The sequence below is a fragment of the Aethalodelphis obliquidens genome, unplaced genomic scaffold, assembly GCF_003676395.1.
Source record: "Aethalodelphis obliquidens isolate GAN/ISIS:26980383/991018 unplaced genomic scaffold, ASM367639v1 scaffold91, whole genome shotgun sequence".
Classification (NCBI taxonomy): domain Eukaryota; kingdom Metazoa; phylum Chordata; class Mammalia; order Artiodactyla; family Delphinidae; genus Aethalodelphis; species Aethalodelphis obliquidens.
In genome coordinates this window covers 4,009,247-4,030,936 of record NW_020838035.1, presented here as the reverse complement: position 1 = coordinate 4,030,936, position 21,690 = coordinate 4,009,247, and the positions used below count along the sequence as shown (strand labels likewise).

At 42.6% G+C, this 21,690-nt stretch overlaps 1 long non-coding RNA gene across 1 annotated transcript in view; it reads left to right on the top strand.

The window, feature by feature from the left end:
- LOC113614177 (uncharacterized) overlaps positions 1-21,690 on the top strand; it is a 240,287-nt gene that overhangs the window by 103,745 nt on the left and 114,852 nt on the right. Inside the window, exons 2-3 of the long non-coding RNA XR_003430493.1 lie at positions 16,867-16,955; positions 19,833-19,960. This is a non-coding gene — a long non-coding RNA (uncharacterized LOC113614177). The remainder of the gene's footprint in view (positions 1-16,866; positions 16,956-19,832; positions 19,961-21,690) is intronic.

Here is a 21,690-nt window from a genome sequence, read left to right as displayed (position 1 = left end):
TTTCCATAGTGGCTATACCAGTGTGCATACCCACCAGCAGTGTAGGAGGGTGCCCTTTTCTCCACACCCTCTCCAGCATATGCTATTTGTAGAGTGTTTTAATGATGGCCATTTTCACTGGTGTTATCACATTTTAGATTTTGGCTAATAGGAACTGATGGCCCGGACCTTAATCATAACTAAGTGAACTGATAAAACGGCTATTCTCATGTACAAATGAAGGTATATACACCATCAGGATCCAAATCAGCAGAACTCTGGAATCCTCCACACATTTACGAGCAAACTTAGAAAGTCAAAAATGTATCTCAAAAAATAGCGATGCCAGAAGCTCCTCAGAGAGACCAGCCAAATTTATTAAATGTGAAAATTACATAAACACCACAGGAAACAAAGTTTAGACTTGGCATGGGAAAGTGGATTCCCAAATTCTGCTTTATGATGCACAAAGTCTATAATTCAAATATAATTTTAATTTGTTTTACAGTTAGCTTTGGACAAGTTTTTTTTTTTTTTTTTTTTTTTTTTTATGAGGTATGCGGGCCTCTCACTGTTGTGGCCTCTCCCGTTGCAGAGCACAGGCTCCGGACGCGCAGGCTCAGCGGCCATGGGTCATGGGCCCAGCCGCTCTGCGGCATGTGGGATCTTCCCGGACCGGGGCACGAACCCGTGTCCCCTGCATCGGCAGGCGGACTCTCAACCACTGCGCCACCAGGGAAGCCCTGGACAAGCATTTTTGAACCTTGGGTAAGAGTCCCTTATAGCTTCTACCTACACAGCCTGAGTTCATTTTTGTACTCAAATGCATATTTTTGTTAAAAAACACTATTACAGAGTGTCAAAGGACATGCCTCCTTGGAAACCAGTAGGGAATTCCAAGACCCACACACTTTATCATTCAGTGAATCATGGGTATACATTACAAATATAAGATGCTTTTTGCCAAATTTAAAGGTAAAACCTTTCATGAGGTCAGTTATTTGCTAGAACAAATGTATGTCAACAGTAACCACAAAAAAGAGAACAGTCATATCATGGCAGTTCAGCCAGAGCCATCATTTTATACATCAGAGATTACAGAGTTCCCAGCTAACAGTGTTGAGGTGTTTTTCACAGTATTTTTTTGTTGTTGTTCTTTTTTTCTTTCTTTCTTTTTTTTTTTTTTTTACAAAACAAAAAAGCTTTTATTGGATTTATTCACTTTTGAAAGCTTCATCTAAAGTCTTATTGAATAAACATTCTTGTATTGTACTTTTCTTGACTCTCAAAGAAATTTGTAATTTCTGTTTTTCCTTCTGAGGTTGGGTGTATGCAAAATTTTTCAATATAATTTTGAAGATTCAGTAGGATTCAGTTCTATTCTTTTTTTTGTAACATCTTTATTGGGGTATAATTGCTTTACAGTGGTGTGTTAGTTTCTGCTTTATAACAAAGTGAATCAGTTATACGTATACACATGTTCCCGTATCTCTTCCCTCTTGCATCTCCCACCCTCCCCCCCCCATCCCACCCCTCCAGGTGGTCACAAAGCACCGAGCTGATATCCCTTGCTATGCGGCTGCTTCCCACTAGCTATCTACCTTACGTTTGGTAGTGTGTATATGTCCATGCCTCTCTCTCGCTTGTCACAGCTTACCCTTCCCCCTCCCCATATCCTCAAGTCCGTTCTCCAGTAGGTCTGAGTCTTTATTCCTGTCTTACCCCTAGGTTCTTCATGACATTTTTTTTCCTTAAATTCATATATATGTGTTAGCATACGGTATTTGTCTTTCTCTTTCTGACTTACTTCACTCTGTATGATAGTCTCTAGGTCCATCCACCTCACTACAAATAAATCATTTACGTTCCTTTTTATGGCTGAGTAATATTCCATTGTATATATGTGCCACATCTTCTTTATCCATTCATCCGATGATGGGCACTTAGGTTGTTTCCATCTCCGGGCTATTGTAAATAGAGCTGCAGTGAACATTTTGGTATATGACTCTTTTTGAATTTTGGTTTTCTCAGGGTATATGCCCAGTAGTGGGATTGCTGGGTCGCATGGTAGTTCTATTTGTAGTTTTTTAAGGAACCTCCATACTGTTCTCCACAGTGGCTGTACCAATTCACATTCCCACCAGCAGTGCAAGAGTGTTCCCTTTTCTCCACACCCTCTCCAGCATTTATTGTTTCTAGATTTTTTGATGATGGCCATTCTGACTGGTGTGAGATGATATCTCATTGTAGTTTTCATTTGCATTTCTCTAATGATTAATGATGTTGAGCATTCTTTCATGTGTTTGTTGGCAGTCTGTATATCTTCTTTGGAGAAATGTCTATTTAGGTCTTCTGCCCATTTTTGGATTGCGTTGTTTGTTTTTTTGTTATTGAGCTGCATGAGCTGCTTATAAATTTTGGAGATTAATCCTTTGTCAGTTGCTACATTTGCAAATATTTTCTCCCATTCTGAGGGTTGTCCTTTGGTCTTGTTTATGGTTTCCTTTGCTGTGCAAAAGCTTTGAAGTTTCATTAGGTCCCATTTGTTTATTTTTGTTTTTATTTCCATCTCTCTAGGAGGTGGATCAAAAAGGATCTTGCTGTGATTTATGTCCTAGAGTGATCTGCCTATGTTTTCCTCTAAGAGTTTGATAGTTTCTGGCCTTACATCTAGGTCTCTAATCCATTTTGAGCTTATTTTTGTGTATGGTGTTTGGGAGTGATCTAATCTCATACTTTTACATGTACCTGTCCAGTTTTCCCAGCACCACTTATTGAAGAGGCTGTCCTTTCTCCACTGTACATTCCTGCCTCCTTTATCAAAGATAAGGTGACCATATGTGCATGGGTTTATCTCAGGGCTTTCATCCTGTTCCATTGATCTATCTTTCTGTTTTTGTGCCAGTACCATACTGTCTTGATTACTGTAGCTTTGCAGTATAGTCTGAAGTCAGGGAGCCTGATTCCTCCAGCTTCGTTTTTCGTTCTCAAGATTGTTTTGGCATTTCGGGATCTTTTGAGTTTCCATACAAATTGTGAAATTTTTTGTTCTAGTTCTGTGAAAAATGCCAGTGGTAGTTTGACAGGGATTGCATTGAATCTGTAGATTGCTTTGGGTAGTAGAGTCATTTTCACAATGTTGATTCTTCCAATCCAAGAACATGGTATATCTCTCCATCTATTTGTATCATCTTTAATTTCTTTCATCACTGTCTTATAATTTTCTGCATACAGGTCTTTCGTCTCCTTAGGTAGGTTTATTCCTAGATATTTTATTCTTTTTGTTGCAGTGGTAAATGGGTGTGTGTTCTTGATTTCACTCTCAGATTTTTCATCATTCGTGTATAGGAATGCAAGAGATTTCTCTGCATTAATTTTGTATCCTGCAACTTTACCACATTCATTGATTAGTTCCAGTAGTTTTCTGGTAGCATCTTTAGGATTCTCTGTGTATAGTATCATGTCATCTGCAAACAGTGACAGCTTTACTTCTTCTTTTCCGATTTGGATTCCTTTTATTTCCTTTTCTTCTCTGATTGCTGTGGCTAAAACTTCCAAAACTATATTGAATAAGAGTGGTGAGAGTGGGCAACCTTGTCTTGTTCATGATCTTAGTGGAAATGCTTTCAGTTTTTCACCATGGAGGATGATGTTGGCTGTGGGTTTGTCGTATATGGCCTTTATTATGTTGAGGAAAGTTCCCTCTATGCCTACTTTCTGCAGGGTTTTTATCATAAATGGTGTTGAATTTTGTCAAAAGCTTTCTCTGATCATATGGCTTTTCTCCTTCAATTTGTTAATATGGTTTATCACATTGATAGATTTGCGTATATTGAAGAATCCTTGCATTCCTGGAATAAACCCCACTTGATCATGGTGTATGATCCTTTTAATGTGCTGTTGGATTCTGCTTGCTGGCATTTTGTTGAGGATTTTTGCATCTATGTTCATCAGTGATATTGGCCTGTAGTTTTCTTTCTTTGTGACTTCCTTGTCTGATTTTGGTATTAAGATGATGGTGGCCTCGTAGAATGAATTTGGGAGTGTTCCTCCCTCTGCTGTAGTTTGGAAGCATTTGAGAAGGATAGGTGATAGCTCTTCTCTAAATGTTTGATAGAATTCGCCTGTGAAGCCATCTGGTCCTGGGCTTTTGTTTGTTGGAAGATTTTTTTTTTTTTTTTTTCCGATACGCGGGCCTCTCACTGTTGTGGCCTCTCCCGTTGCGGAGCACAGGCTCCGGACGCACAGGCTCAGTGCCCATGGCTCATGGGCCGAGCCGCTCCGCGGCATGTGGGATCTTCCCAGACCAGGGCACGAACCCACATCCCCTGCATCGGCAGGCGGACTCTCAACCACTGCGCCACCAGGGAAGCCCCTGTAGGAAGATTTTTAATCATAGTTTCAATTTCAGTGCTTGTGATTGTTCTGTTCATATTTTCTGTTTCTTCCAGATTCAGTCTTGGCAGGTTGTGCATTTCTAAAAATTTGTCCATTTCTTCCAGGTTGTCCATTTTATTGGCCTAGAGTTGCTTGTAGTAATCTCTCATGATCTTTTGTATGTCTGCAGTGTCAGTTGTTACTTCTCCTTTTTCATTTCTAATTCTATTGATTTGAGTCTTCTCCCTTTTTTTCTTGATGAGTCTGGCTAATGGTTTATCAATTTTGTTTATCTTCTTAAAGAACCAGCTTTTAGTTTTATTGATCTTTGCTATTGTTTCCTTCATTTCTTTTTCATTTATTTCTGATATGAGTTTTTATGATCTCTTTCCTTCTGCTAACTTTGGGGTTTTTTTGTTCTTCTTTCTCTAATTGCTTTAGGTGCAAGGTTAGGTTGTTTATTCGAGATGTTTCCTGTTTCTTAAGGTGGGTTTGTATTGCTATAAACTTCCCTCTTAGAACTGCTTTTGCTGCATCCCATAGGTTTGGGGTCGTCGTGTCTCCATTGTCATTTGTTTCTAGGTATTTTTTTATTTCCTCTTTGATTTCTTCAGTGATCACTTCGTTATTAAGTAGTGTATTGTTTAGCCTCCATGTGTTTGTATTTTTTACAGATCGTTTCCTGTAATTGCTATCTGGTCTCATGGGGTTGTGGTCGGAAAAGATACTTGATACAAGTTCAATTTTCTTAAATTTACCAAGGCTTGATTTGTGACCCAAGATATGATCTATCCTGGAGAATGTTCCATGAGCACTTGAAAAAAATGTGTATTCTGTTGTTTTTGGATGGAGTGTTCTATAAATATCAATTAAGTCCATCTTGTTTAATGTATCATTTAAATCTTGTGTTTCCTTATTTATTTTCATTTTGGATGATCTGTCCATTGGTGAAAGTGGGGTGTTAAAGTCCCCTACTATGAATGTGTTACTGTCGATTTCCCCTTTTATGGCTGTTAGTATTTGCCTTATGTATTGAGGTGCTCCTATTTTGGGTGCATAAATATTTACAATTGTTATATCTTCTTCTTGGATAGATCTCTTGATCATTATGTAGTGTCCTTGTTTGTCTCTTCTAATAGTCTTTATTTTAAAGTCTGTTTTGTCTGATATGAGAATTGCTACTCCAGCTTTCTTTTGGTTTCCATTTGCATGGAATATCTTTTTCCATCCCCTTACTTGCAGTCTGTATGTGTCTCTAGGTCTGAAGTGGGTCTCTTGTAGACAGCATATATACGGGTCTTGTTTTTGTATCCATTCAGCCAGTCTGTGTCTTTTGGTGGGAGCATTTAGTCCATTTACATTTAAGGTAATTATCAATATGTATGTTCGTATTCCCATTTTCTAAATTGTTTTGAGTTCTTTATTGTAGGCCTTTTCCTTCTCTTGTGTTTCTTGCCTAGAGAAGTTCTTTTAGCATTTTTTGTAAAGCTGGTTTGGTGGTGTTGAACTCTCTCAGCTTTTGCTTGTCTGTGAAGGTTTTAATTTCTCCATCAAATGTGAATGAGATCCTTGCTGGGTAGAGTAATCTTGGTTGTAGGTTTTTCTCCTTCATCACTTTAAATATGTCCTGCCACTCTCTTCTGGCTTGCAGAGCTTCTGCTGAGAGATTCGCTGTTAACCTTATGGGGATTCTCTTGTGTGTTATTTTTCCCTTGCTGCTTTTAATATGTTTTCTTTATTTAATTTTTGATAGTTTGATTAATATGTGTCTTGGCGTATTTTGTTGTTTTTCTTAACATAAGCTTTTCTTCTTTTTTTTTTTGAAATAATCATAAGTTCACATGCAGCTGCAAGAAAAAGTAGAGAGATACTGTGTACCCTTCACCCATTTTTCCCTGATGACAACTGCTATCTGTATAAATGTAATTTATTAGCATTTAAAATCGGTTAAATTTTGATTTTATAATTTGATTTTATGCTTCTCTTAAAAATTGGAAGACCTGGCAACGCGGGGCCTATATTTTCACATGGCCTACAGAGTCTGGTGCTAGGTGATCCCACGTGAAATAGGGAGATTTGTAGGATTTTTAACAAGAAGTAATTTTGTTTCTTTGTAATCGCTAATCTCAGGCGGGTAGCTGCATATAAGAATCACGCGTTCCGTTGACCAGTCGTGTCCAAATTACCTCTCAGTGTAAGACCAGACCCGTGTTAGTGTGGGGTAAGCTCCGTTGCCACTTAAGAACACCTGGGCATTTATCAAGGCTCAGATTGGTTTGTGTTCTGTTGGTATTCTCTTGATGTCCAAGACTTGAGGGCTCTTCAAAGCTGCCCAGTAACAAAAAGTGTGTCCCAGCAGCCAGTGTGATGCCACACACATTGAGAATGACTCTACAGAAATTCCCTAAAGGGATCAGTAAGGAGGACCACTCACCTGCCTTAGCAGAAAGCAAGTGTCGATGACATTGTCATGGTTTTGTCATGGGCTAAGGTAGGGCAGTTGTCATCAAGTAGGAGGTTAGTGCCCAGTTTTAATGCTCGGGGACTGGAACATACGCTTTTCTGACGGAGGTAACCATGGGAATGGCAAGCTTAAATTCCCCCCGGTCCCCGGGGTCTTAGGATTCACAGATGTAAGAACAATCAACTTTATAAAGAGCCCTCCTGAGCGTAGCTTATAAATTTTTGTCCTAGATTTATGTCCTAGACCCAACCATGTCAGTCCTCTGGAATCAGCAGAATTCAAGGGCATCACCTATATACTCTGGGCACTTGCCCATTTTGTTTTCTTCTTCCTTTTATACTAGCAGCCAACTTTATGGCAGCATCCGTCTTACCTGTGTTCACCCTTCTGTGCTGTCCAGCAGGGAGGCATCTGTGGGCATGAAAGTTTCTTCCTGTAGTGCACACATGCTGCTTTCTTCTCACGCAGCCCTTGCTGTCCTTAATAAGTCTTGTTACATGGGTGCTGGTGTTGAAGGATGTTTGCTGTCCTACCTACTTGTTAGACAGACCAAACACGTTAATCCCCATCTTACCATGTTCAGCCTCTCTGACGTTTAGCTCAGTGTTGATAATGGCTTCGAGAATGTTCCTTTTGGTACTAAGTTTGGCAAAACGCCGAGGCTTTTGGAAACTGTACTTTAAAGATACCATGGGAATTCCCTGCTGGTCCAGTGGTTAGAACTCTGTGCTAACAGTGCAGGGGGCACAGGTTTGATCCCTGGTTGGGGAACTAAGATCCCACATGCCATGCAGTGCAGCCAGAAAACAAACAAACAAAAATATCATGTCTTATTTCCATTGACACATCATCTTAGAACGTGTAAGATTTAATTCAGCTGGGCATGTTTAAAAAATGAAAGCATTAATATTCTCAAGATAGAAATAGACATCTAGGGGCTTCCCCGGTGGCGCAGTGGTTAGGAATCCGCCTGCCAGTGCAGGGGACACAGGTTTGAGCCCTGGTCCGAAAAGATCCCACATGCCGCGGAGCAACTAAGCCCGTGTGCCACAACTACTGAGCCTGCGCTCTAGAGCTCGCGAGCCACAACTACTGAGACCACATGCCACAACTGCTGAAGCCCGCGCACCTAGAGCCTGTGATCCGCAAGAAGAGAAGCCACTGCAATGAGAAACCCACGCACCACAACCAAGAGTAACCCCGGCTCACAGCAACCAGAGAAAGCCCGCGTGCAGCAGCAAAGACCCAATGCAGCCAAAAATAAAAATAAATGAATTTATAAAAAAAGAAAGAAATAGACTTATAATCAACCCTAAATAAAGAAGAAAAACATAAACTATAAAGCTGTTTTTTCCTGACACAGACGTTTATATTTATAATTGAAAATTTAATCTGTTCTTAGATTACCCACAGGAATTATAGGGAGCTTAGCTACTTTAAATAATTTTTTAAAAAGTGCTCCAGGGTAATTATAAATAGACAGTACTGGTGTTCATCTTTCTAAACTTTTGTCATTTGGATTCTGGATCTTTAATTAATTGACTGATATTATTCAATGATAATCCTATTTCATTTGCTCTTCAGAGAATGAAGATATGAAAGAGATGTAGCCCCAAATCCGTAATTATTTCCACTTATTTTGTTTTTCTGCTTTAACTTCAGGACTCACATATTCTATTATGTAGGAGGCCTCATGCTTTTTTTTATTTTGAGCCATTCAATTTTTTTTAACATCTTTATTGGAGTATAATTGCTTTACAATGGTGTATTAGTTTCTGCTTTATAACAGAGTGATTCAGCTATATATATGTATATATACATATATCCCCATATCTCCTCCCTCTTGCATCTCCCTCCCACCCTCCCTATCCCACCCCTCTAGGGGGTCACAAAGCACCGAGCTGATCTCCCTGTGCTATGCGGCTGCTTCCCACTAGCTATCTGTTTTACATTTGGTAGTGTATATATGTCCATGCCACTCTCTCACTTCGTCCCAGCTTACCCTTCCCCCTCCCCGTGTCCTCAACTCAATTCTCTATGTCTGCGTCTTTATTCCTGCCCTGCCCCTAGGTTCTTCAGAACCATTTTTTTTTCTAGATTCCATATATATGTGTTAGCATACGGTATCTATATTTCTCTTTCTGAATTACTTCACTCTCTATGACAGACTCTAGTTCCATCCACCTCACTACAAAAAACTCAGTTTTGTTTCTTTTTATGGCTGAGTACTATTCCATTGTATATATGTGCCACATCTTCTTTATCCATTCATCTGTCGACGGACACTTAGGTTGCTTCCATGTCCTGGCTATTGTAAATAGAGCTGCAGTGAACATTGTGTTACGTGACTCTTGCTGAATTATGGTTTTCTCAGGGTATATGCCCAGTAGTGGGATTGCTGGGTCGTATGGTAGTTCTGTTTTTAGTTTTTTAAGGAACCTCCATACTGTTCTCCATAGTGGCTGTATCAATTTACATTCCCACCAGCAGTGCAAGAGTGTTCCCTTTTCTCCACACCCTCTCCAGCATTTATTGTTTGTAGACTTTCTGATGAGGGCCGTTCGGACAGCTGTGAGGTGATACCTCCTTGTAGTTTTGATTTGCATTTCCCTAATGATTAATGATGTTGAGCATCCTTTCATGTGTTTGCTGGCAATCTGTATATCTTCTTTGGAGAAATGTCTGTTTAGGTCTTCTGCCCGTTTTTGGATTGGGTTGTTTGGTTTTTTGATATTGAGCTGCATGAGCTGCTTGTAAATTTTGGAGATTAATCCTTTGTCAGTTGCTAAATTTGCAAATATTTTCTCCCATTCTGAGGGTTGTCTTTTCGTCTTGTTTATGGTTTCCTTTGCTGTGCAAAAGCTTTCAAGTTACATTAGGTCTCATTTGTTTATTTTTGTTTCTATTTCCATTTCTCTAGGAGGTGGGTCAAAAAGAATCTTGCTGTGATTTATGTCCTAGAGTGATCTGCCTATGTTTTCCTCTAAGAGTTTTATATAGTGCCTGGCCTTACATTTAGGTCTTTAATCCATTTTGAGTTTATTTTTGTGTATGGTTTTAGGGAGTGTTCTAATTTCATTCTTTTACATGTAGCTGTCCAGTTTTCCCAGCACCATTTAATGAAGAGGCTGTCTTTTCTCCATTATATATTCTTGCCTCCTTTATCAAAGATAAGGTGACCATATATGTGCATGGATTTATCTCTGGGCTTTCTATCCTGTTCCATTGATCTATATTCCTGTTTTTGTGCCAGTACCATACTCTCTTGATTACTGTAGCTTTGTAGTATAGTCTGAAGTCTGGGAGCCTGATTCCTCCAGCTCTGTTTTTCTTTCTCAAGGTTGCTTTGGCTATTCAGGGTCTTCTGTGTTTCCATACAAATTGTGAAATTTTTCGTTCTGGTTCTATGAAAAATGCCACTGGTTGTTTTATAGGGATTGCATTGAATCTGTAGATTGCTTTGGGTAGTATAGTCATTTTCACAATGTTGATTCTTCCAACCCAAGAACATGGTATATCTCTCTGTCTTTTTGTATCATCTTTAATTTCTTTCATCAGTGTCTTATAATTTTCTGCATACAGGTCTTTTGTCTCCTTAGGTAGGTTTATTCCTAGGTATTTTATTCTTTTTGTTGCAGTGGTAAATGGGAGTGTTTCCTTAATTTCTCTTTCATATTTTTCATCATTAATGTATAGGCATGCAAGAGATTTCTGTGCATTAATTTTGTATCCTGCTACTTTACCAAATTCGTTGATTAGCTCTAGTAGTTTTCTGGTAGCATCTTTAGGATTCTCTGTGTATAGTATCATGTCATCTGCAAACAGTGACAGCTTTACTTCTTCTTTTCCGATTTGGATTCCTTTTATTTCTTTTTCTTCTCTGATTGCTGTGGGTTAAACTTCCAAAACTATGTTGAATAATAGTATTGAGAGTGGACAACCTTGTCTTATTGCTGATCTTAGGGGAAATGGTTTCAGTTTTTCACCACTGAGAACGATGTTGGCTGTGGGTTTGTCATATACGGCCTTTATTATGTTGAGGTAGGTTCCCTCTATGCCTGCTTTCTGGAGGGTTTTTGTCATAAATTCGTGTTGAATGTTGTTGAAAGATTTTTCTGCATCTATTGAGATGATCATATGGTTTTTATTCTTCAATTTGTTAATATGGTGTATCACATTGATTGTTTTGCGTATATTGAAGAATCCTTGCATTCTTGGGGTAAGCCCCACTTGATTATGGTGTATGATCCTTAATGTGCTTTTGGATTCTGTTTGCTAGTATTTTGTTGTGGATTTTTGCATCTGTGTTCATCAGTGATATTGGCCTGCAGTTTTCTTTCTTTGTGAATGAGCCATTCACTTTTTGTTGGAAGTAGAAAACTGGATTTTAACCTTTTAACTTGCCCCCTTTTATATTTAGATTGGGGAAATTTACTCTGTTTTAGCAATTATTTATTTCTAGAAAGAACATATATGACCTTCCTAGGTTATTTTTCTTAACACTAATTAGATATTAATAATAGCAAATGTAGTAATTGTAGGTAAATCTCGTTACTGGAATTTGATCAATTTGTGAATTTTGAGGAAAATACATGATCATATTTTCCAAAATAACCAACTTTAATATATCTGTTTATTAATTTTTGAGTCAATACAAATTTATTAACCTATTATTATGTTCCTCTTATAAATTATCTTTTTAAAAAATTGTTGTAGTTGATTTATAATATTGTGTTAGCTTCAGGGGTACAGCAAACTGATTCAGTTATACATATATTGATATTTTTAAAGATTATTTTCTAATATAGGTTATTACAAGATATTGAATATAGTTCTCTGTTGTATAGAGTGAATATCTCATAAAACGTCTTAAATTCCTCCAATGTAAAATAAATACAGAGAAAATTTTGAAAGGCAGTTACTCTCAGTATAAAATATCATGTACTTATTTATGCACTTCTGTTCCCTATGAATGCTTGTGTTCCATATATTTTCAAAGGAACTTTACTAAGCACAGTGTTCACGAATTATGGGGGTTAGTTTCTTTCATCTTAGGGTGAGTATATTTTAGTAGGAATGTACTTATTCAGAATTTCCTCTGTTTTACATCACAGTTTAAAATCCCGTTCAGGCATATCTAATTCCACAGTGATGATGTAAGTACATTTTTTAGAGTCCAGTTGTGTGTGTTTGCTAGAAATAATATGTGCTGGCCGTGTCACCAGAACCTTTTTAGTTCCATGGTTTGGATGATAACAAGGACGTAGGTCATTCACGCAGCTGGGTTTGGTGTCTTCTTTTCCAGGCAAAGAATAGGTAAGACCACAATTAATTCACTATTGTCGTGACCAGAACAAACCCTGCCTGTCTTAGGTTGGAATTCTTTGGGATTGCAGACTCTTGCATTTCTGTGTGGTTTGCAATAGTTGTTGAGCTTCCTGAGTCCGGTCCACAAGTGGAATAGGTAAAAGGAAAATTCTGACACAGGGTATAGTGTTTCCTGTATGGAACAGGAGTTAAGAGACTGTCTACTAACAGGCAGTTAAGCTTGACCTATCACCCTGCGAAAAATAGACAGCCCGTGCTCAAGCAATGACACAGCTTAGTTACTTATGAAAGTACATATTCAAATAGTAGTAGTAGTAGTAGTATTTTCTTTTCTTTTTTTTTTTTTTTGCGGTACGTGGGCCTCTCACTGCCGTGGCCTCTCCCGTTGCGGCACACAGGCTCCGGACGCGCAGGCTCAGCGGCCATGGCTCACGGGCCCAGCCGCTCCGCAGCATGTGGGGGATCTTCCCGGACCATGGCACAAACCCGCCTGCGCGGACTCTCAACCACTGCGCCACCAGGGAAGCCCGGTAGTAGTACTATGTTAAACTGGGGGCTAAGTTAGCAGGATTGGTTGCAGCCATGCCACGGTCTTTCTCTTCATCATTTTAGTTTCTCTCATACTTTACCTGGAAATTAAATGATACTTTTCTTGGGTGTAAAACACACACACAGTAAAGGGATAGAAAACATGTATAAGGCATGGTTCGTGAGTACGTGTTAGAGGAATTGAGTTTGCGTAGACAAAAGGGTAAAAACTAGAGAGAGGTATATCTTCCCTAAAGTATGGCTCAGGAGGGACACAGATTCCTGGCTGATTCTCTATTAATTCTCTTTGTTGGTATTTTTATAAATGGCCGACCTAGGCACTTTTCTCTTAACAGCTTAAGGGGAGTGGCAGCAGCAGTGTGTCTCCTGGGTGGAACCGTTTGCAGGGAGGTTACGAGTCATGCATTTTAACTTACTATGTGAGCGGCTTGGAGGACAGGTGAGGGCAAAGCTTAGCTGCTGGGGATGATTGCATCTTTGTGGGCCACTTCTTCCAAGCTGAGGTTTGGCTACAAATGTTAATGCTTCGGGTGGTTTTCCTCCTCCTGAAAAGCATTGTAAATTGCATAACCTCAAGGTAGATTTCTAGAATAACAAATGTGCACAGCGGACGCCTCGTTCTCCATTGGGGTGCGTGTTGAAAGCTCGGTTCTGTCTTGAGGCTCTCAGAGGAGCATGGTTGAGCTATCCAGAAGGAGAGCAAAGAGAAAATTCCCGTACCTCCTTTCTCTGGCTCCTCAAGAAAGAGCAGGTCTGTAGTATGTGAGATGGGGATCTAAGGCAGCCGGACGCTGAGCTGAGCAGAGCGGCAGCTGAGACCATGGTCCCTAAAGAAGATAAAGAATATTTTAAAATTTCTGGATGAAATAACACGTGTACCCTAAAACCAGTTCCCAGATGCACTTGCAGCAGCCCTGAATATCAGAATAACATAAGAGCTAGAAAACAAGATACTGATTTTATTACACCAGAATGACCGCACCTGAGTCACGAACTCTCTATTCTCTTTGAGAAAAACATATAATAAGTCAAAACTCATGTGTTACTTAAGAGAATAACTCTTAGGCAAGAGGGAGGCTCGACTCTCTAGAAATAGAACAGAAGTCATGACTCAACACATTTATGGAATTAAGTAATGAGCGTCAGAAGATGGAAAAAAATGGCAAGTAGCTGGGTTTGGGGAAAAGGGAATCCTGTGGGAGGGGTTGTAAACGGGATGCACACTTTTAAGCAAGTATATCTCAGGGTGACAGTGGCCTCCAGCTGTGTGCCTCTGGGAAGTAACCAAGAGTTGATGCAAATGAATGCAGTTTCCACGGCAGGAGAAATGAATCTGCCCCCCCAGACAAAGAAGCAATAGTCTGAAGGAAAATTCTTTTGCATCCCCGCTTTGAATTTGCCTTTTGATGGCTAACTTCACCGCTTATTTCCAAATCTCTCTAAACATTTGCCTGGCTTGAGGTCTGTAGGGTGAGTTCCTCTGGTAGAAGCATGCATAGGAGACGGAAGCACATACACAGAAAGTACGCTGCGCCTGACTGATGCGCGCCCATCGCGTGCTCAGCACAGTGAGATGTAGCTTCAGGTGAAGATGGATGTGACGCCGTCCCCGCCTTCCGACAGGGCAGCCAAAACTAAGCTCGGGACAAAAGCTGCCAGTGCTAGGGCCTGATATTTGACAACGTGCTAACGTCCTCTTGCTTCCTTTTCTTTTACCCACTGAATGAAAGAATAGCAGCAGATCACACCCAAGATCCTTTTCCAACTCTGAAATTCTCTGATCATCTGGGGCCACACAGGTGCTAGAACTAGAAGGAAGCCATGGCCTGGGGTTGGAACTCAAAGCTGTGTAGCATCTGGGTAGAGAGAGGGAAGCGAGGAGCTCATTCTGTGGGTGGGAATGTGAGCAAAGAGCTCAGAAAGAACTGTTGATGTGTGAGATCCTCAGACAGTCTCAGTTCAACAGAGAACGTTCACCGAGAGGTAGAAAGCCGTCAAGACTGACACACGCATGTTTTCCAGATCTCACGTGGCCTCAGATGACACGTCAACGGGTTAATCCTTGAGATGTAGGAATAGGCAGAAAGCGATGCAGCGCAGAGAGCGATTAAAGCTCCCACCCCTGCAGGATTCAGAAAGCAGGAGGATGTAGAAATGTGGTTTCCTGTGTAGTGTTCAGATTGTCTATGAGCTTTAAAAGGAGACACGCTATCTACCACTGATTAGGAGAGAAATATATGGGGAAAAGGATGAGGGGGGGACGCCTTATACAGACAAGAGACAAGAAATTTAGAAATAGATGAAGAAGGTAGAGGTGCACTTTTGGAAGAGGAGAGGGTACCAGTAGAATTACAGTATTTAACGTGTCGTGTATCGGCTGAACCCGTACAGGTTCGGAAAGACGTTACACCAAAAGCAACCAGGAGAACAAGCGGGGGATATTTGTACCCTGCAAACCACAGGAACATGACAGGAAGACAGGGAGTTTGGTCGGATGGGGCAAACAGAATAACAAAGACAAAACATGCGTCAGTCTCAGGGGCTTGGGTTTTGGTCCAGCTGGCTCTGCCCTGGGGGGGCAGGGGGTGGGATCCAGATAGGATTAAGGTGGAAAATGCAGCTTCTCTAACCTTGCACACTTAGCCACATTTTAGCCACTGAAACATACCTGTTGCATCTCTGATCTGCATATGAGGGATATTTGGATAATCCTTCCTTTGCATGGTGCACACAGTTCTCACCAGACAGGAAAAACTGAGTTTTGATATCACGAAGACACCTGCCAAAGTGACTCCTAAAGGCTGAGATGGCTGTTTCCTCCTTGCTCAGCGTCAGGGTGTCTCCACCTCGGCACTACTGACTCTCCGGGTCGGATGCCAGTTTCCTTGGGGGGCTGTCCTGGGCACTGTAAGATGTTCAGCAGCGTCCCTGGCCTCCACTCCCTAGAAGCCAGTGACCACCTTCCCGTTCAGACAGTGGAAACTGTCTCTAGACATTGTCAAAGTCCCCTGGGGAGGGGTGCCCAGTTACTGCTGGGTTCTCCCTTAGCTGCTAAGCACAGCCAGACACCTTACATTTGTATGAATGAAAGAATGAATAACCTGTTTTCCCTCCTAATGGTGACAATAAGCTTTAAATGCCAGGCTCCCTTCACCCCCACCCCGCCGTCTGTCCCCTATGACTTTATAAACACAGAGGTAATTCGGGAAGAGTCTAGGCGTTACATTTTCTACTAGGTGGCCTTGTTTATGCAAGAAAAGCCCTACCCCTTCCATCAATATTTTGGGACATAAAATTGCAGAAGAAATAGGGTGTTGACAAGTTGCCGTTCATTTCCCTTATTTATAAACACCACTTTGATAAACAGTGTTAAGTCTCTGAAAGACTTGCTTTCCCCATCCTGTAAGGTTCTTCCAAGAAGGTTCATTTCAGAGTGGGTTCGGGGACGGTTTCGGGGGGACAGCCTTCCCTCCGAGCCTCTCAGGCGGTTTCTCACACCCATGACGCACCAGCCCAGGAATGCTTTCAGGAGCGAAGCAGAGGCCTGTGCCTCTTCTCTTTCTGGCACCAAGACGCACGAAACCCGAGCGGGCGCGCCCAGATGCCTTTCCGGGCTGTGGGAAAGCTTCCGTGAATGGGCTCATTCAAGGGCATCCATGAAAAGGAGGGCACTTTGCAACCGGCAGGGCGTTCAAAGGATCCCACGGGGCGTTCTTGGCCAGGAAAAGGAGCAAGAGACCTGAAAGCCCGAGGATCCCCCTGCTCGCAGGGAGGCCTGGAAGGCTCCACGCTCTCCTCTGCCTTGAAAGTAAAGCGGTTCAGGATCCTTCAGACGCCGGACAGCACAGCACATCACTTCGCCAAACGTGATCCTTGAAGCCCAGCCGCCTCTGCTCCCGGGAGCGAGCGGCCTTCTGTGTCTGCGCATCCCTGGAAGATGCGCTGCTATTCGCGCATTTACGCACGTGCTCCGTAAACCACGCCCCCCCATCAGTAGGGATCGGATGTGCAACGATGGTGCGCTGTCTGCACTGTGCCGGGGCGGGGGCTTGGAGGTAGTGGCTGTGAAAATGCTTCCAGAGCTAGGGTCCTCTGCATAGAGGAGCGAATGAATGGGATTAAAGGGGTTTTGATTTACATCTTGAACGTGAAATTCCTTTCTCTTTCAGAGATGATGAGCTGTGTGGTCCTCAGTCCTCCCCTTTAAAGAGGAAGATGGGGGATGCTACCGAGGCCCTTCGTCCTCCATGCCACTGAGGTTCGTTAGCGTTTGTAAAAGGCTGTAGGGTTGGGCGCCCTCCCCACTTCTCCCCGCCCTGAAGCTGGATGGAAACATCTGGCACCCCAAATCCTGCTCGCGGGCCTTGCTTCTGTCACCCCTTTGATCCCTGGACCCTTCATGGGCTTAAATGTCATTCGCACATTTCTGATTACGGCGGAGGGCTCCCCCCCTCCCCAGCATCCCGTCACCCCTGCCTCCTCCTGGACTCTCTTAAATCTCATCAGGCATCTTGCTCTGCGGCCTAGGAGGACCCCTTCGGATGCGCGCGTGCCGGTCTCGGTGAACGCCTTCTCACGCGCACGTGCCTATCAGTGTTTGCTCCTCTTGGGGGAGACGGTTGGAAACCTTCCATGCTCACCAGACCATTCGTCTCCTCCCAACAGGAGAAGATCCCCAGAGTAGGCAGACCACCCTGTTGTGAAGTCTGGACACCAACAGGGTTTCCAGGGGCAATGGGCTGCCACAGTTTTGAGGACAGAGGACCACGGGAGGCCCTTGGCCTTGGGGCAGCTGTGTTCAGGGGCTTGAGATTGGTAGCTCCACCCAATGCAACTGCACCAGTATTGGAGTACTCCAGATTGCCTCTGGGAAAGACTGCCACTTCCTGTAGTCCCTTGAGACTTGTATTTGTGGGAAATCCCACATAAGAATTCTGTGCGCAGCAGAGAAAGGTAAGAAGAGGCATTACTCGTAAGGAACGTACAAGAGCACCATGGATGTGATGCAGTTTGACGGCCCAGGGTTCCGTTTTCATAATTCTGTGTCTGTTGCATGTGGTACATATCCCAAACCTATGGCAGAGGGAGGCTGCAGCCCTACGTGCAGACCCCTCTCCTAGGTAAGCTAGGCTTCCTTCACAACTGTAAAGCAAAGAAACGATAAGACAAATGCGAAGGATTTGAATTCTGGGAAGCATCCTGCTTTTTCTTACATTTGTCTTATTCGCATATGAGATAAAGTAAGTTAGTTGCAGCGTTTGTTTGTTTTTTTTTTTAAGAGCAGGGGTGGTGTAAAAATCAGTAAACAACTGCTGGATCGATAACTTTCTGAACGAGACCAGCTGACAGATCGGTATCTGCACGAGATCTTTTCTTAAATGTCAAGTGACCAGTTCATTTTCGTGAGCTTGTTGTTAGTTTCAGGCTTCAGGAAAGCCCCCCTTTGGCGCATCTTTGTGTGCACCTGTGCACTGTAAGAGCTTTGCCCAAAATGCACGAAGCCCAGATCTCCCTGTGCTTTCCAGCAGCCTGGGTTCTATTGAAGTTTGGCCATGGCAAGCTGGTTTTTCTAGAAAGCCTTGAGTGGTTAAGTGAAGAGAGTCTGCTCTGCTAACAGGTGCCGAGAAAAAGATTAGATACAAAAAGGTCACTGGTGACCAAGAGGGGTGAACGCTTGCTTAATTTTTAATAGACACCATGCCTCCAAATCGTAGCTGCTTCCCACCACTGCGTAATTCCTGAGACATGGATTGAATAAACGGATGATTTCAGCAGACCGAACAATGGCACCAAAAAGAATACTCCTTTTGTTATTGGTGAGCATGCCTTCAAGATTATAGAATGATGGGGTCTCAAAAGGACAGAAAGAAAAACTATGACCGAATTATTTTTAGATTAGACCCAATTTCTAGGTATTTAGTGAGATGCCAAAATAATTTTTTAGATGTTTCTGCTCAGGCACCATTTCTGCTTTCCATAGGCATTTCTTTGGAAGCCGGAAGCTAAAAGAAATCTTAACGAATAACTGATGCATCCAGAATGAGCCTGGGGGCCGGTGGGTGGGAGGACTGGAAAGGAAATATTCTAACCTTTATGTTCAGTTACACACCATTACATCCACCATTATCTTAAAAGGCTAATCAGCCATGTTTAAAAATTAAAATTGTTAAAAGTAGAATAGGTTGATAAATATAGAGGGAATGCAGAGTTGGCCACATCGCATACGGCTTAAGGATGAAGGAGGCTGCTAAAGGGCTCCTGAAATTAGGGCTGGTGGGTGTAAGTAAAATGATGACATACGTTGCCACGTGCACCACCCGGTACAGAGGTGTGTGGGGCTCTTCCAAAAAGTGAATGTTACTGAAAAGGAAGCAGCAACAGCGACAAGAAAATGAGGGGGAACCAGTGGCGTTAAAAAGCCTCAGGAGGGGTGACAACCTGCAATATATAAGCCTTTTCTATTATATTAATCTGTATGACATTCCCCAGCCCTGTCTCAGAATCCATGGGGCAGGTGCATCTGAGTTCACGCCTGGTGGACAAGGGCACAGGTGCATGGGGGATGCTCCCAATGGATGGAGATGCAGGTACGCAAGCAGAGTAGGAAGAGAGGGGATGCCCTGTCTGTGGAACTCCAAGTGGGTCCCCATGGCTCAGTACCACCTCTCACACGTGGGAGGCCCAGGCTGACAGCCACTCTGTAATTATTATGAGACAGTGCGTTCAGGCCATGACCTTGCCCTCGGTTCAGTTGCCCCAGCCTAACATGGAAATCGCCATCCCATCCAAGGGAGGTATTTCTCGGGCCCTGCAGCAGTAGCAAGACGTGAGAATGCAGGCTTTACTGAAAAGCACGGCAGTGAAACAAAATTAACACTCACGGCACACGTTGTGTGCCCTTGAGTTTTGGGTGGTCCTGTCTTAAGGAGCCTGCCATGCAGACCTAGAAACAGTGCCGTTTAGAGAAATGTTTATACCAGGAGTGAGATTCTGATCTCTGCTGATTGGGTATTATTATTGAATGGCTGCTAACAGTAGGAGAGATTCAGCACCCTTAAATGGTTACCAGGGAGTGGGTCTTATCCATCACAACATGAATCAGCCCGTTGACAGGCACGTACTGTGTACCTTTCAGCTGCGGAAGGCTTTGCAGAGGGTGGGGTGTACAAGGAAGCAGAACCCAGGGACCCTGCCACGCAGGAACCTGCAAGGAGCACACGAGGATGAGATGAACACACACTAAAAGGCTCAAGGACGATGCAGGTAAAAGTTCAAATCCTGTTTTGGGTGTTGCATACAAAAGCCCTGAGCTCATTACTTTAACAGCGTTTATGAAGATTTGGATGGGTGACTGACCTCTTATGCTTCGAAGGGGGACAGCTTTCGTTTCAGGATGGGACTTCTGGTTTTCTGAAGGATGGGAGAGCCTTGAGATTTCATAAGGTGAGGCAGAATATATAGGGGAGTTGATGCAGGGATGAAAAGTGGAGTGATGGGGCTGGAGGTGACGAAGCACGGGGCATCTTTGGGGAAGTGACAGCAACTTGGTTAGACAGAAGCCAGAGATGGGTGTGCCCCAGGGCCAGAGAACCAGGAACATTGATGCTGTAACTCCCAGTGCAGGAGAAGACGGACGTCCCAGCTCACGCAGTTGGGAAGAGAGCAAAGTCAACCTTCCTCTGCCTTTGGTTCCACGCAGACTCTCCAGGGATTGGGTGACACCCACCCACACTAGGGTCAGGGCGTCTGCTGTACCTCATCCACTGATTCCCATGCTAACCTCTTCCAGAAACACCCGCCCAGACACACCCAGAGTTAATGTCTAACCAGCTGTCTGGGCACCTGTGGCCCCGTCAGGCTGACACATCAGATTCACCATCTGAGCGTCCAGTCCCCATCTGGGTGGTTTGGACTGTGTCATCTGAGCTGAGCTGGGCTGCACTTCCCGACACACCCTTCTGTGTAGGTTTTCAGACCTCCTTCACTTTCTCCTTCTCCAGCTTTAAGGCTTTCCTATATACATGGGCGCATTTTATTCCTCCAGCACTTGTCTAGGCTTTAAACTACGTGGTATTTTTAGTACCACAATCACCTCTTTCTTCCTTTCTCCTTTACAGATGAGCAAACTCATATAGGGGCACAGATAGTAACAGATAAACAGAATTTGGTCTTCTCACGCGGACCTCTTCCTATTACACGACGCTCATTATATCATAGGGGTTCCTGTGAGCCCTGAAATTACATGTCTGCATTTACATTTCTTTTTTTTTTTCATTGAAGTGTAGTTGATTTACAGTGTTGTGTTAATTACTGCTGTAAAGCAAAGTGACTCAGTTATATACATATATATTCTTTTTCATAATGGTTTATCACAGGATAATGAATATAGTTCCCTGTGCTCTACAGTAGGACCTTGTTGCTTATCCATTGTATATGGAATAGTTTGCATCTACTAACCCCAAACTCCCAGTCCTTCCCTCCCCTACCCCACAACCCCCTTGGCAACCAGAAGTCTGTTCTCTATGTCTGTGATTCTGTTTCTGTTTCATAGATATGTTCATTTGTGTCCTATTTTAGCTTCCACATATAAGTGATATCCTATGGCGTTTGTCTTTCTCTTTCTGACTTGCTTCACTTAGTATGATCATCTCTAGGTCCATCCATGTTGTTGCAAATGGCAATATTTCATTTTTTATGGCTGAGTAATATTCCATTGTATGTATGTACCACATCCTCTATATCCATTCATCTGTTGATGGACATTTAGGTTGCTTCCATGTTTCGGCTATTGTGAATAGTGCCGCTATGAATATAGGGGCACATGGATCTTTCTGAATCATGGTTTTCTCCAGATATATGCCCAGGAGTGGGATTGCTGGATCATATGGTAGCTCTATTTTTACTTTTTTAAGGAACCTCCATGCTGTTCTCCATAGTGGCTGCACCAACTTACATTCCCACCAACAGTGCAAGAGGGCTCCCTTTTCTCCACA